Source organism: Loxodonta africana, chromosome 15, assembly GCF_030014295.1.
Source record: "Loxodonta africana isolate mLoxAfr1 chromosome 15, mLoxAfr1.hap2, whole genome shotgun sequence".
NCBI lineage: Eukaryota > Metazoa > Chordata > Mammalia > Proboscidea > Elephantidae > Loxodonta > Loxodonta africana.
The window spans coordinates 56,274,678-56,289,772 of NC_087356.1; the positions used below are offsets into that span (position 1 = coordinate 56,274,678).

General features: G+C 40.1%; 1 protein-coding gene across 8 annotated transcripts in view; it reads left to right on the forward strand.

Moving 5' to 3' along the window:
* Positions 1–15,095, forward strand: part of KCNJ1 (potassium inwardly rectifying channel subfamily J member 1) — an 88,979-nt gene that overhangs the window by 6,008 nt on the left and 67,876 nt on the right. Inside the window, exons 1-2 of one of the 8 annotated variants that reach the window (XM_064268877.1) lie at positions 7–638; positions 1,685–3,400. The exons of 6 other annotated variants lie outside the window; for them this stretch is intronic. The gene's annotated coding sequence lies outside the window, so the exon portion shown is untranslated. Of the gene's footprint in view, positions 1–6; positions 639–1,684; positions 3,401–15,095 lie in introns of those variants that run through there. One more of the 8 variants, XM_064268874.1, reaches the window with a different exon arrangement.

Here is a 15,095-nt window from a genome sequence, read left to right on the forward strand (position 1 = left end):
TGAGATTTGGGGCTACAGGACACTGCCCTGCAATGCCCCAGAGAAGGAAATGTTTTACATCTGTCAGAAATGTACTAAAAAGCAAAAAACCAAACCCGTTGACGTTGAGTCGATTCTGACTCATAGTGACCTATAGGACAGAGTAGAACTGTTCTGGGTAAAATATGACAAAACTTTCCTCAAAGTAGAGAATACAAAGCATAGAAAAACTGTAAGCATCATCTTATGTAGAGATCACTACTCTCGCATTCAAGTATCTGTACCCTCCTTCAGAGCTATTTCCTCACACAGTGCCTATGTCGAGGGATCTCAATGGTTAGACATGGGTGGTGTTGTTAGCTGCTGTCGGGTCAGCCCCTGACTCAGGATGACCCCATATAAAATGAAACTAAATGCTCCCCAACCCTGGGCCATCCTCACGATCAGTTGTGGATCAGACCACTGTGATCCATACGGTTTTCCCTGGCTAATTTTTAGAAGTAGATCTCCAAGCCTTTCTTTCTAGTCCATCTTAGTTTGGAGGCTCCGCTGAAACCTGCTCAGCATCACAGCAACATGCAAGCCTCCACTGACAGATGCGGGTAGCTGTACATGAGGTACATTGGCTGGGAACTGAACCTGGATCTCCTGCATGGAAGGTGAAAATCCTACCACTGAACAACCACTGCCCTCATTAGACGTGGATAAAATGTCAAAATCCCCAGCACTACATGTCTTTCTGCCACCTCGTCCCAAACTACCCTTCTTCTGCCTTACCTACAGACATGTCTTCTCTCAAGCCAGTACCTGTAGGTTACACTCCAGGTGTCTCAAAGTCACCTCTGCTCTCCAGTCTCCAAGCTCTTCCTCCCTTCATCCCCTCCCCTGCCTTTCACCACCTGTTGTGGGTCCACCCTTCCTACCAGGCCCACCTGAACATCATCACATCTATGCAGCCTCCCCAGTTTTTCTAGCCAGAAATAGGCTCTTCTTCTGTTTATTCATAACGCTTCATATGCATTTCTGTCTCATTGTATTTGTGACTGTCTTCTTCTTGATTAAACTTTGAACTCTTGAAGGGAAAGCACCATGTAACTCCCCGAGTGCCCTAAAAAAAAGCTAAAACAAAACTAAACTCATTGCATTGAGTTGATTCCAACTCATGGTGACCCCAAGTGCTACAGAGTAGGACAGCTCCATAAGATTTTCTTGGCTGTAATCTTTATGGAAGCAGATCACCAGGCCTTTCTTCCATGGCACTGCTGGGTGAGTTTGAACAATCAACCTTCAGTAGTCGAGCACTTAACCATTTTTGCTACCCAGGGACCTAGGTGTCTAGCACGGGGCCTTTTATTTACTAAACCCTTGACAAGCTTTTGGAGCCCTGGTGGGACAGTGGTAAACAGCTTGGCTGTTAATCAAAAGGTTGGTGGTTCAAATCCACCAACCATTCCTTGGAAATCCTATGAGGCAGTTCTACTTTGTCCCATAGGGTAGCTCTGGGTTTGGTTTGGTTTGGGTTTAACAAGATTTGGGTTATTTAAATGGAATCTTAAAAATCTTCCCTTCAGTTTTATTCCTTCTTAAAAAAACCCTTAAACTAGAATTTTTCATTGAGCGATACGCTTTACTCTTCAGTGGCAGTAAATGTTTTAGAGGGCATGAGTTTCATCTCTTATAATATGGCTTTCTTACAACTTTTCAGCTGAGAATTGTGTACAACAATTCTCTATCCTCCTGGTCATCTCATGGGATTACCTGGTTCTCTTCTGTAGCAGACACATTCTGATTTCACTACCACTCTCGCACTGGACACTGATTCTCAAGAAAATCACGCCCAAAGGTGAAAGAGTGCATTCTAGCAGAGGGTCTCGGTCCTGTTCCATCTAGGAGCTGGGAGTGCTGCAGGATGCTGCTATTCTCTTGTGGCTGAATCGCCATTGCTGCCTGTCCTAAATCAAAGTGGTGCCATGGAGGACCGCTGCCACCCGAGGGAGGACCATGGCCTGTGACATAGGAGCCTCTTTCCCTGTGTGCAGGTGGGAGAGATTGGGAGGCTGTGGCTAGATGAAGCAAAGGTTCAACTCCATTTCATTAGATTTGGATAACATGTCAGTGAGCTTATTCTGGAAAACACAAGAGACTATGAACTCATGTATCAATAGATTACACACCTGGATACTGCTTGGCTCTGGTCTGATTGTCAGTCACAGAAGGCTACCAAGGATGCTCTCCATATCTCTAAAATGGATGCCTTTTCTTCATGCTAAAGTCAAGAGTCAGGAAGGTGTTCCACACAGAAAAAAGTCACAGCTGCATGGTCCAAATCTACCACCCGTCTGTCAGGTCGTCGTACTGTGGTGGCTTGCATGTTGCTGTGATGCTAGACGCTATACCACTGGTATTTCAAATATCAACAGGTTCACCCACGGTGGACAGATTTCGGTGGAGCTTCCAGGCTAAGACATCAAAGATCACTGATCACAGGTGACCATACAGATATCATAATAGTGAAAAAGCTCGAAATATTCTGAGAATCACCAAAATGTGACATAGAGACACAAATGAATGATGCATGCACTGTTGGAAAAATGGCGCCAACAGACTTGCTTGATGCAGGTTGCCACCAACCTTCAATATCTGTGAAGCCTAAGAAAATGAAGTACGCCTATAGATGGAGCACAGGGCATTTTTAGGGCAGTGAAACTATTCTGCAGGATGCCGTCATGGTGGACACGCAACATTATGCATTTGTCAAAACCCATAGGATTGTGCAGCACAAAGACTGAACTCTGACGTAAACTCTGGACTTCAATTAATAATAATGTATCAGTGTTGGTTCATCAGTTGTAACAAGTGTGCCACACAAATGTAGGATGTTAATAATAGGAGAAACGGTGTGCAGGGCTTAGGGGGAACTCTCTGTAACCCTGGCGGCGTAGTGGTTAAGTGTTACGGCTGCTAACCAAAGGGTCGGCAGTTCAAATCTGTCAGGCACTCCTTGGAAACTCTATGGGGCAGTTCTACTCTGTCCTACAGGGTCGCTATGAGTCGGAATCGACTCGACGGCACTGGGTTTCTCTGTACATTCCGTGTAATTTTTCTGTAAACCCCTAGGTGGCACAAATGATTAAGCCTTTGATTATTAGGCAAAAGATTGTTGGTTCAAACCCACGCATAGATGCCTCAGATGACAAGCCTGGCAATCTCCTTCTGAAAGATCACAGTCTTGAAAACCTTAGGGAGCAGTCTTGAAATTGACTCAAGGGCAAACAACAACAACAAAACTGCTCTAAAAAATAAAAAAAAAAAATCACATAAAAATTCTACAAAAAGCAGCCATCTGCTGCTGCTTTCCTCCCTAGCACCTGGCCCTGCTCCTCAGAGAACCCATCCTCAGATCCTGCATCTTTGGTAAAAGGTATCCTTTTAATATTATCTCTGCATTTCTAAACAATGCATTTATATTGTTGATTTCTCTGTGTGAGACACTGTCTATTGACTTCCTGATTTGGAAGGTGAATACTTAGCTCTTATTCACCCTGCATGGCCCTTCTCTCCATCCTCCCCATATGGTTATACTAAGTATTTTAATTAGGGCAATATTCAGTATTTACATTATTCTGACTCTCTAAATATTATTTGCAGCTAAGCTGAGGATTGTATCATAAATACATTTTCTTTCCTTTATAATGTTCACATATAGTGGTATTAACAATTTTCTCATTTTCTTATTTACCTGGTTCTCCATATGTTGTTGCTGTTTTTCGTTGCTGTAGAGTCAGCTCTTACCCCTGGCAACCTTGTATATAACAGAACAAAACGTTGCCCAGTCCTGCTCCAACTTCATAATTGTTGGTATGTTTGAATCCACTGTTGTGGTTATTATATCAACCCATCTCATTAAGAGTTTCCTTCATTTTCATTACTGTCTACTAACCATGATGTCCTTCTCCAGGGATTGATCTTTCCTGATGTCACTGCCAAAGTAAGTGAGCCGTCCTCACTTCTAAGGAGCATTCTGTTTGTATTTCTTCTATGACTCATTTTTTTGTTCTTTGACAGTCCCTGTTATATTTAATATCCTTCGCCAACAGCACAATTCCAATGCATCAATTCTTCTGTCTTCCTTTTTCGTTGTTCAGCTTTCGCATGCATGAGTCAATTGAAAAGACCATGGCTTGGGTTTAGGAGCACCTTAGTCATCAAAGTGACATCTTTGCTTTTTAACACTTTAAACAGGTCTTTTGCAGCCGATATGCCCAATGTAATACATCATCTAATTTCTTTCTTTTTTTGTGCTTTACCTGAAAGTTTACAATTCAAGTCAGTTTCTCATACTAAAACTTATACACACATTGTTATGTGGCCCTAGTTGCTCTCCCTATAATGTGACAGCACACTCCTCCTCTCTACCCTGTATTTCCCGTGTCCATTCTGCCAGCTCCTGTCCTCCTCTGCCTTCTCGTCTCACTTACAAACAGGAGGTGCCTACATAGCCTCATGTGTCTACTTGAACTAAGAAGCTCACTCCTTACCAGTATCATTTCATGTCTTATACTCCAGTCTAATCTTTGTCTGAAGAGCTGACTTCAGGAATGCTTTTAGTTTTGGGCTAACAGGCAGCCTGGGAGCTATGATCTCTGGGGTCCCTCCAGTCTCAGCCAGACCATTAAGTCTGCTCTTTTTCACTAGAATTTGAGTTCTATACCCCACTTTTCTCCTGCCTCATCAGGGACTCTCTGTTTTGTTCCCTGTCAGGGCAGTCATTGGTGGTAGCCAGCACCAGCTAGTTCTTCTGGTCTCAGGCTGTTGTAGTCTCTGGTGTATGTGGCCCTTTCTGTCTCTTGGGCACATATTTTCCTTGTGTCTTTAGAGTTCGTCATTCTCCTTGCTCCCGGTGGGTTGGGACCAATTGATGCATCTTAGATGGCTGCTTGCTAGCATTTAAGACCTCAGACGCCATTCACCAAAGTGGGATGAAGAACATTTTCTTAATAAACTTTGTTATGCCACTTGACCTAGATGTCCCCTGAAACCATGGTCCTTAGACCTCTGTCCCTGCTACTCTGTCCCTTGAAGTGTTTGGTTGTGTTCTCGAAACTTCTTAGCTTTTTGTTTATTTAGTCCAGTTGTGCTGACCTCCCCAGTATTTTGTGTTGTCATTCCCTTCACCTAAAATAATTCTTACGTACAGTCTAGTTACTGAATACCCCCTCCCTTCCTCTCCACCCTCCTAAACATCAAAGAATGTTTTCTTCTGTGTTTAAACCTTTTCTTGAGTTCTTATAATAGTGGTCTCATCCAATATTTGTCCTTTTGAAACTAACTAGTTTCACTCAGCATAGTGCCTTCTGATTCATCCATGTTATGAGATGTTTCATGGATTCATTGTAGTTCTTTATCTTTGTGTAGTATTCCATTGTGTGAACATACCATAATTTGTTTATCCATTCATCCATTGATGGGCACTTTGGTTGTTTCCATCTTTTTGTTGTTGTGAACAGTGCTGCAATGAACATGGGTGTGCATATATCTATTCGTGTGACGGCTCTTATTTCTCTAAGATATACTTCAAGGAATGGTATTGCTGGATCCTATGGTAGTTCTATTCCCAGCTTTTAAGGAAGGACCAAATCTATTTCCAAAGTGGTTGCAGAGTTTTACATTCCCACCAGCAGTGTATAAGTGTTCCAGTATCTCCACAACGTCTCCAACATTTATTATTTTGTGATATTTGGATTAACGCTAGTCTTGTTGGGGTGAAGTGGTATCTCATTGTAGTTTTTATTTGCATTTCTCTAATGGCTAATGACCGAGAACATTTCCTCATGTATCTGTTAGCCACCTGAATGTCTTCTTTGGTGAAGTGCCTGTTCATATCCTTTGCCGATTTTTTAATTGGGTTGTTTGTCTTTTTGTTGTTGAGGTTTTGCAGTATCTTGTAGATTTTAGAGATTAGATACTGATTGGATTTGTTGTAGCCAAAACCTTTTTCCCAGTCTGTAGGTTATCTTTTTGCTCTTTCGGTGAAGTCTTTGGATGAGCATAAGTGTTTGATTTTTAGGAGCTCCCAGTTATCTAGTTTCTCTTTTGGTGTCTGTGCATTGTTAATAATGTTTTGTATACTGTTTATGCCATATATTAGGGCTCCTAGCCTTGTCCCTATTTTTTCTTCTATGATCTTTATCGTTTTAGATTTTATACTTAGGTCTTTAATCCATTTTGAGTTAGTTTTTGTGCATGGCGTGAGCTATGGGTCTTGTTTCATTTTTTTTCAGATGGATATGCAGTTATGCCAGCACCATTTGTTAAAGAAACTGTCTTTTCCCATTTAGGGGACTTTGGGCCTTTGTCAAATATCAGCTGCTCAAAAGTGGACGAGTTTGTCTGGATTCTCAATTCTGTTCCATTGATATATGTATCTTTTGTTATACCAGTACCAGGCTGTTTTGACTACTGTGGTAGTATAAAAAGAAAAGTTCTTTTTAGTATACTAGGTTCTAAAATCAGGTAGTGTGAGGCCCCCCATTTTGTTCTTCTTCAGTAATGCTTACTTATTCAGGGCCTCTTCCCTTTCCAAATGAAGTTGGTGATTGTTTCTCCATCTCATTAAAAAATGTCATTGGAAATTGGATCGGAATTGTATTGTGTCTGTAGACCACTTTGGGTAGAATATTTTCACAATGTTGAGTCTTCCTATCCATGAGAAAGGTATGTTTTTCCACTTATGTAGGTATCTTTTGGTTTCTTGCAGGAGTGTCTTGTAGTTTTCTATGTTTCTTTTTCATCTCTGATTAGATTTATTAGTATTTTATCTGCTTGGAGGCTATTGTAAATGGTATCGATTTGGTGATTTCCTCTCCGGCATTCTCTTTGTTGGTGTAGAGGAATCCAACTGATTTTTGTATGTTTACATGGTATCCTGATACTTTGCTGAACTCTTCTATTAATTCCAGTAGTTTTCTTGTGGATTCTTTAGGGTTTTCTGTGTATAAGATCATATGGTCTGCAAATAGAGATTATTTTACTTCTTCCTTACCAATTTGGATGCCCTTTATTTCTTTTTCTAGCCTAATTGCTCTGGCTACGACCTCCAGCACAATGTTGAATAAGAGTGGTGATAAAGGGTATCTTTGTCTGGTTCCTGTTCTCAAGGGTAATGCTTTCAGACTCTCTCCATTTAGGATGATGCTGGCTGTTGGCTTTGAATAAATGACCTTTATTTTGTTGAGGAATTTGCCTTCTATTCTTATCTTGCTGAAAGCTTTTATCATGAATGGATGTTGAGCTTTGTCAAATGCCTTTTTTGCATCAATTGATAAGATCATGTGACTCTTGTCTTTTGTTTTCTTTATGTGATGGATTACACTGATTGTTTTTCTAATGTTCAACCATCCCTGCATACCTGATATGAATTTCAGCTGCTCATGGTGAATTATCTTTTGGACATGTTGTTGAATTCCATTGTCTAGAATTTGGCGAGGATTTTTGCATCTAAGTTCATGAGGGATATTTGTCTGTAGTTTTCTTTTTTTTTTTTTTAGTGCCTTTACCTGGTTTTGGTATCAGGGATATGCTGGCTTCATAAAATCAGTTTGGGAGTACTCCATCTTTTTCTATGCTCTGAAATATCTTTAGTAGTTTTTTTTTATGTTAACTCTTTTCCGAATGTTTGGTAGAATTCTCCAGTGAAGCAATCAGGGACAGAGCTTTTTTTTGTTAGGAGTTTTTTTAGGGCCTCTTCACTCTCTTGTTTTGGTTTTCATTTATTTAGTTTTTCTACCTCTGTTTGTGTTAGTTTAGGTAGGTAGTGTGTTTCTAGAAATTTGTCCATTTCTTCTAGGTTTTCAAATTTGTTAGAGTACAATTTTTCATAGCATTTTGTTGTATTCTTTTAATTTCAGTTGGATATTGCCCATCTCATTTCTTATTTGGGTTATTTGCTTTCTCTCCTGTTTTTCTTTTGTCATCTTGGCAATGGTTTATTGATTGTGTTAATCTTTTCAAAGAACCAGCTTTTGGTCTTGTTAACTCCTTCAATTGTTTTTCTATTGTCTATTTCATTTAATTCTGCTCTAATTTTTATTATTTGCTTTCTTCTGGTGCTTAGAGGCTTTATTTGCTGCTTTGTTTCTATTTGTTTGAGTTGTAGGGTTAATGCTTTGACTTTGGCCCTTTCTTCTTTTTGGATGTGTGTATTTATTGCTATAAATTGACCTCTGAACACTGCTTTTGCTGTGTCTCGAATGTTCTGGCATGACGTGTTTTCATTCTCATTTCATTCTATGAATTTCTTTCTTCTGTCCTTAATTTCTTCTATAACCCAATAGTTTTTGAGTAATGTGCTGTTCAGTTCCCGTGTGCTTGATTTTTTTTTCCTTGCTTTTTCTGTTATGGATTTCTACTTTTATGACTTCATGGTCAGAGACGATGTTTTGTAATATTTCTATGTTTTTGATTCTATTAATGCTTGCTTTATGGCCTAATATGTGGTCTTTTCTGGAGAATGTTACATGTGCATTGGAAAAAGAAAGTCTACTTGGCTGCTGTTGGGTGCAGTGTTCTGTATATGTCTACCAGGTCAAGAAGGCTGATTGTGACATTTAGGTCTTCCATATCTTTATTGAGCTTCTTTCTGGATGTTCTGTCCTTCACCGAAAGTGGTGTGTTGAAGTGTCCTATTATTATTGTGGAGTTGTCTATCTCTGTTTTCAATGATGTCAGGGTTTGCTTTATGTATTTTGGAGCCCTGTCATTGGGTGTGTAAGTATTTATTATGGTTATGTCCTTCTGGTGTATTGGCCCTTTAATCATTATATACTGTCCTCCCTTATCCTTTGTGGTAGATTTACTTTAACATCTATTTTGTCAGAAATTAGTATTGCCACTCCTGCTCTTTTTGGATTGTTTGTTGCTTGATATTTTTTTTTCCATCCTTTGAGTTTTAGCTTGTTTGTGTCTTTAAGTCTATGGTGTGTCTCTTGTAGGTGACATACAGGCAGATCATGGTTTTTTATCCATTCTGCCACTCTCTCTTCGTTGGTGTATTTAGTCCATTTACATTCAGCATAATTATGGATAGGTATGAGTTTTGTGCTGTCATTTTGATGTCTTTTTTGTGTGTGTGTTGTTGACAGTGTCTTTTTTCCACTTAATTTTCTGTGCTGAGTCGTTTTTCTTTATGTATTTTCTTTTTTTCATTGTTCATTTTGTGTTTGCTGAGTCTTTATGTTTTTCTTGTTTTTTATTTTGGTGTGCAGGATTGTTGGTTTCCTTTGTGGTTACCTTAATATTTACCCCTATTTTGCTAAGTTTAAACCGATCTTTTATGTCTTTATATCACCCCGACTTCCTCTCCCTGTGAAAGATCTATGACTACATTTTTTGTACCTCTTTTTATTTTGATGTTGTCATCTTTTACATACTGATGTCTCTGTTTCCCTGTTTTGAGTGTTTTAGCTTTGATTTGTTTTTGTGATTTCCCTATCTGGGTTGATGTCTGCTTGTTCTGTCCTGTGTTCTAGTCTTGGGTTGTTATCTGACGTTAGTGATTTTCTAACTGAAGGACTCCCTTTAGTATTTCTTGTAAATTTGGTTTGGGTTTTCCAAATTCCCTAAACTTCTGTTTAGCTGGAAATATCCCAATTTTGCCATCATATTTGAGAGAGAATTTTGCTGGATATATAATTCCTGGCTGGCAATTTTTTATTTTTCCTTCAAGGCTTTATATATGTCATCCCATTTCCTTCTTGCCTGCATGGTTTCTGCTGAGCAGTCGGAGCTTAGTCTTACTGAATCTCCTTTGTAGGTGATGTTTTGTTCATCCTTCCAAAAAAAAAAAAAAAAAACTGAGTGCCGTCGAGTCAATTCCGACTCATAGCGACCATATAGGACAGAGTAGAACTGGCCCCATGGAGTTTCCAAAGAGCGCCTGGAGGTTTCGAACTGCCGACCATTTGGTTAGCAGCCGTAGCACTTAACCACTACGCCACCAGGGTTTCCTGTTCATCCTTAGTACCTCTTAAAATTCTCTCTTTATCTTTGGTTTTGGCAAGTTTGATTATAATATGTCTTGGTGACTTTCTTTTGGGATCTACCTTGTGTGGGGTTCAATGAACATCTTGGATAGATATCTTCTCATCTTTCATGATATCGGGAAAGTTTTCCGCCAACAAATCTTCAACAATTCTCTCTGCATTTTCTGTTCTCCATCCCCCTCCCCCCCGCCCCATTCTGGTACTCCAAACACTGATAGGTTATTCCTCTTGATAGAGTCCCACATAATTCTTAGGGTTTCTTCATTAAAAACAAACAAACAAACAAACTATTTTATCTGATTTTTCCTCAGATATGTTGGTGTCAAGTGCTTCATCTTCAATCTTACTAGTTCTGACTTCCATTTCCTCAATTATGCTGCTATGACTCTATTGAATTGTTTAATTCTGAAATTTTTTGTTAAAATTCTGGATTTCTGTTTGCTGTCTCTCTATGGATTCTTGTGGCCTGTTAAATTTGTCATTATGCTCTTGTCTAATCTGCTTTAGTTCCTCTAATGCTTTGTCTGTGCATTCCTTGGCTTGTTCTGTGTTTTGCCTGATCTCCTTCCTGATCTCTTGAAGAGTTTTGTATATTAATTTTTTTGTATTCTACCTCTGGTAAAAATCTACCTCTGATTTCTTGATTCTTTGTTTTGGGACCTTGCAGACACCATCGTGGTCTGCCTTTTTACATGGTTTGATATTGACTGTTGTCTCCAAGCCATTAGTAAGTTATTGTTTGTTTACAGTGTCCTAACTTTTTGTTTTGTTTTCATATGCCCAAATAGGGTGCTTGAGTGAGCTAGTTTGATTATTGGTGCCTTTGAATCTCTACCATCCTGTCACCAGGTGGTTAGAGGTGTTACTAGGTGTGTGAGCCCAGGAGTCTGTTTATATTTCTTGTATGGATTCAGCTCAGGTGTCCAGGTAGTTGGTCAACAAGTGTGTGGTGCAGCCTCTTACCTACAGTCCGACAGGAGCACGGGTGTTTGGTGTAGGCACAGGTATTTGGCTGCAGTAGGGGGTTACATGCTGAGCAAGGCACAGGGCTCACAACCACTCCTGAGTGTTTGTGAGGAGAGCATGTCGCTGTTCCCTACAGCATGTAGGTGAGTGGGTTTTGCAGCCAGACCATGGGCACCAAATGCTGTTGGCTGTAAGGACTGGGAGGCACCATTTATTCTTGGACCTCTGTTGCAAGTGGGTCAGTGGAGTGGATGGAGCTACCAGTCCTATGGCCCCTGATGTGGGTAGGTGGGAACCCTGTTGAATAGGCAGAGTGGTGTCAAGTCTCATGAACCTACCTCTCCACCGCATAGCTGAAACAGTTGAAGTTAGACTTCAGGTATATACCCTGTCATACTGTGCTGATGAGAGCCTACTGTTGAAATGGGCCCACACAGGTCTATGCAGGGGTAAAAGGCATTCGAAGTCCGTGGACCCCTTATGCCTGTGCCTAGACAAAGGAGGTCTTTCTGTCCTGAGCTCCTGGCTTACCGGGGCTGGCAGATTATTTTTCCCTGTTTGTTAATTTTTCCCTCTCCAAGGCCAGGAGAATGGCTCGGGGCATGTGATGGTTTCTACTTCTGGCCCAGGGGATGCGGCAATTTTTGAAGCTGGCTCAGACCCAGTGCAGAGTGGGAAGGAGGCAGGTAAGTGGGAGAGAGGCTTTTTTCCCAAAGGGGTGTTTTTTATCCATGTGATAGGTTAAACACATATATTTATCTTTTTCAATTGAGTGCCGCTTTTCACTGATTCTGGAGGCATGAGTGGAGTCTCCGTCGCTCAGTCTCTCCTGATGCGGAAAATGTGTCCCAAATGGCACTGCTTGCCTCACCGATTGGGCCAGCCAATCCCAGCCTGCAGAGTGCTGGCTCCTGCAGAGTCAGGTCTGGCAACTCCTCGCTGCTTCTGGACCATCTCTCCCTCCCGCTGCTGCTCAGCCCGATTCCTCAACTTTGCCTTTGATGTTTAGGGCTCCTAGATTGTCCTATATAATTGATTCACTTTTTTGGAGGGGTCTTTATTGTAAGAGGGACCACAAGAAAGTCTGATGACTCTGCCATCTTGGCCCTGCCTTCTCCATTTAATTTCTTGACTGCCACTTCCATGGACATTAGTTGTTGATTGAAGTAGAATGAAATTATTGACAACTTCAACTTTTCTCCATTTATCAGATGCTGTTTATCAGTTCAGCTGTAAGGGCTTTCATTTTCTTTTCATCCTGAAAATCTGCATTTTAGTTACCTAGTGCTACTGTAACCCAAATAACACAAATGGGTGGTTTTAAAGAACAGAAATTTATTTTCTCACAGTTCTGATGGTTAAAGGCCAAATCAGTATCTTGGCTGTGTTGATTCCTTCCTTGTCAGCACCCACAGGCATTCCTTGATTCCTTGACTTGTAGATGATCTTCACATGGCATCTGTCTCCCCCACCCCCTTGTTGTGTGTCTGTGTCTAATTTGCTTTTTTTATAACTCAGAAATGATTAGATTTAGAAAGCACTCTACTAGGTATGACTTAATTAGCGTAACAAAGGAAACCCTATTTCCAAACAGAATCATATTTATAGGCATGTTGTGGTGTGACACTGAGTCAATTCTGACTCATAGTGACACTATAGGACAAAGTAGAATTGCCCCATAAAATTTCCAAGGCTGTAATCTTTACCACTCATGCCAAAGATGAGAAAATTGATTTTTTTTAACCAACTTCTGCAATCTAAAATTGATCCAACACACAATCAAGATGTATTGATAATTGCAAGTGATTGGAATGTGAAAGTTGGAAACGAAGAAGGATCTGGAGTTGGAAAACACAGCCTTTGTGGTAGCAATGACAGCAAGATCTCTTAATAGAATTTTGCAAGGTCAATGATTTCTTCATCACAAATACCTTTTCTCAACAACATAAATGTCAGCTGTACTCATCGACCTCACTGGATGGAATACACAGAAGTCACATCCACTACATCTGTGGAAAGAGATGATGTAAAATCTCAATATCAGTCACAACAAGGCCAGGGGCCAACTGTGGAACAGACCATCAACTGCATGTATGTTAGTTTAAGTTGAAGCTGAAGAAAGTTAAAATAAGTCTATGAGAACCAAAATATGACCTTGAGTATATACCACCTTAATTTGGAGACCATCTCAAGAATAAATTTGATGCACTGAACATTAATGACCAAAGACCAGTCAAGTTGTGGAATGACCTCAAGGACATCATACATGAAGAAAGCAAAAGATCATTTAAAAGACAGACAGAAAGAAAAGACCAAAACAGATGTCTGAAAAGATTCTGAAACTTTTTCTTGAACTTAGAGTAGCTAAAGAAAATGGAAGAAATGTTGATGTAAAATAAGTGAACAGAAGATTTCAAAGGGTGCCTCAGGAAGACAAAGTAAAGTATTATAATAAAATGTGCAAAGAGCTGGAATTAGAAAACCAAAAGGGAAGGACATACTCGGCATTTCTCAAGCTGAAAGAACTGAAGAAAAAAAATTCAAGCCATGAGTTACAACATTGAAGGACTCTATGGGTAAAATATTAAATGACCCAGGAAGCATCAAAAGAAGATGGAAGGAATACATAGAGTACCAAAAAGAATTGGTCAAAGTTCAACCATTTCAGGAGGTAGCATGTGATCAAGAGCTGATGATATTGAAATAAGTCCAAGCTGCACTGGTGAAAAACAGGCTCCAGGAATAGATGGAATAGAAATTGAGATGGTTCAACATATGCATGCAGCGCTGGAGACACTGAAAGACAGCTACCTCTCCAACTGACTGAAAGAGATCCATATTTGTGCCCATTCCAAAGAAAGGTGATCCAACAGAATGTGGAAATTATTGAACAATATCAGTAATATCACATGCAAGTAAAATTTTCCTGAAGATCATTCAAAATTAGTTGCATCAGTACATTGACAGGGTACTGCCAGAAATTCAAGCCGGATTCAGAAGAGGGCATGGAATGAGGGATAATATTGCTGATGTCAGGTGGATCTTGGCTGAAAGCAGAGAATACCAGAAAGATGTTTACCTGTGTTTCATTGACTATGCAAAGGCATTGGACTATGTGGATCATAACAAAGTATGGATAACATTGTGAAGAATGGAAATTCCAGAACACTTAATTGTGCTCATGTGGAAACTGTACATAGATACCAAGAGGCATTCTTTCAAACAGGACAAGAAGATACTGCGTGGTTTTAAGTCAGGAAAGGCGTGCATCAGGGTTGTATCCTTTCACCATACTTATTCAATCTGTATGTTGAGCAACTAATCCAAGAAGCTGGACTATATGAAGAAAAATGCAGCATCAGGATTGGAAGAAGACGTATTAACAACCTGTGATTTGCAGATGACACCACCTTGCTTGCTGAAAGTGAAAAGGGTTTGAAACACTTACTGACAAATATCAAAAACTACAGCCTTCAGTATGAATTACACCTCAACCTAAAGAAAACAAAAACCCTCACAACAGGACCAATAAACAACATCATGACAAACTGAGGAAATATTGAAGTTGTCAAGGATTTTATTTTACTTGGATCTAAATAACACCCATGAAAGCAGTAATCAAGAAAATCAAAGGACATGTCGCATTTAGTAAACTGCTGCAAAAGACATCTTTAAAGTGTTAAAAAGCAAAGAGGTCACTTTGAAGACTAAGGTGCGCCTGACCCAACCCATGGTATTTTCAATCACCTCACATGCGTGTGAAAGCTGGACAATGAACAAGGAAGACAGAAGAAGAATTGACCCATTTGAATTATGGTGTTGGCAAAGAATATCGAATATACCATGGACTGCCAGGAAAATGAACAAGTATGTCTTGGAAGAAGTACAGCCAGAAGGGAAGATGGCAAGACTTTGTCTCATGTACTTTGGACATGTTATCAAGAATGATTAGTCCCTGGAAAAGGACACCATGCTTGGTAAAGTAGAGGGTCAGCAAAAAAGTGGAAAACCCTCAACTAGATGTATTGACACAGTGGCTGCAACAATGTGAGGATGACACATGACTGGCAGTGTTTTGTTCTGCTGTACATGTCTCTATGGGTTGGAACT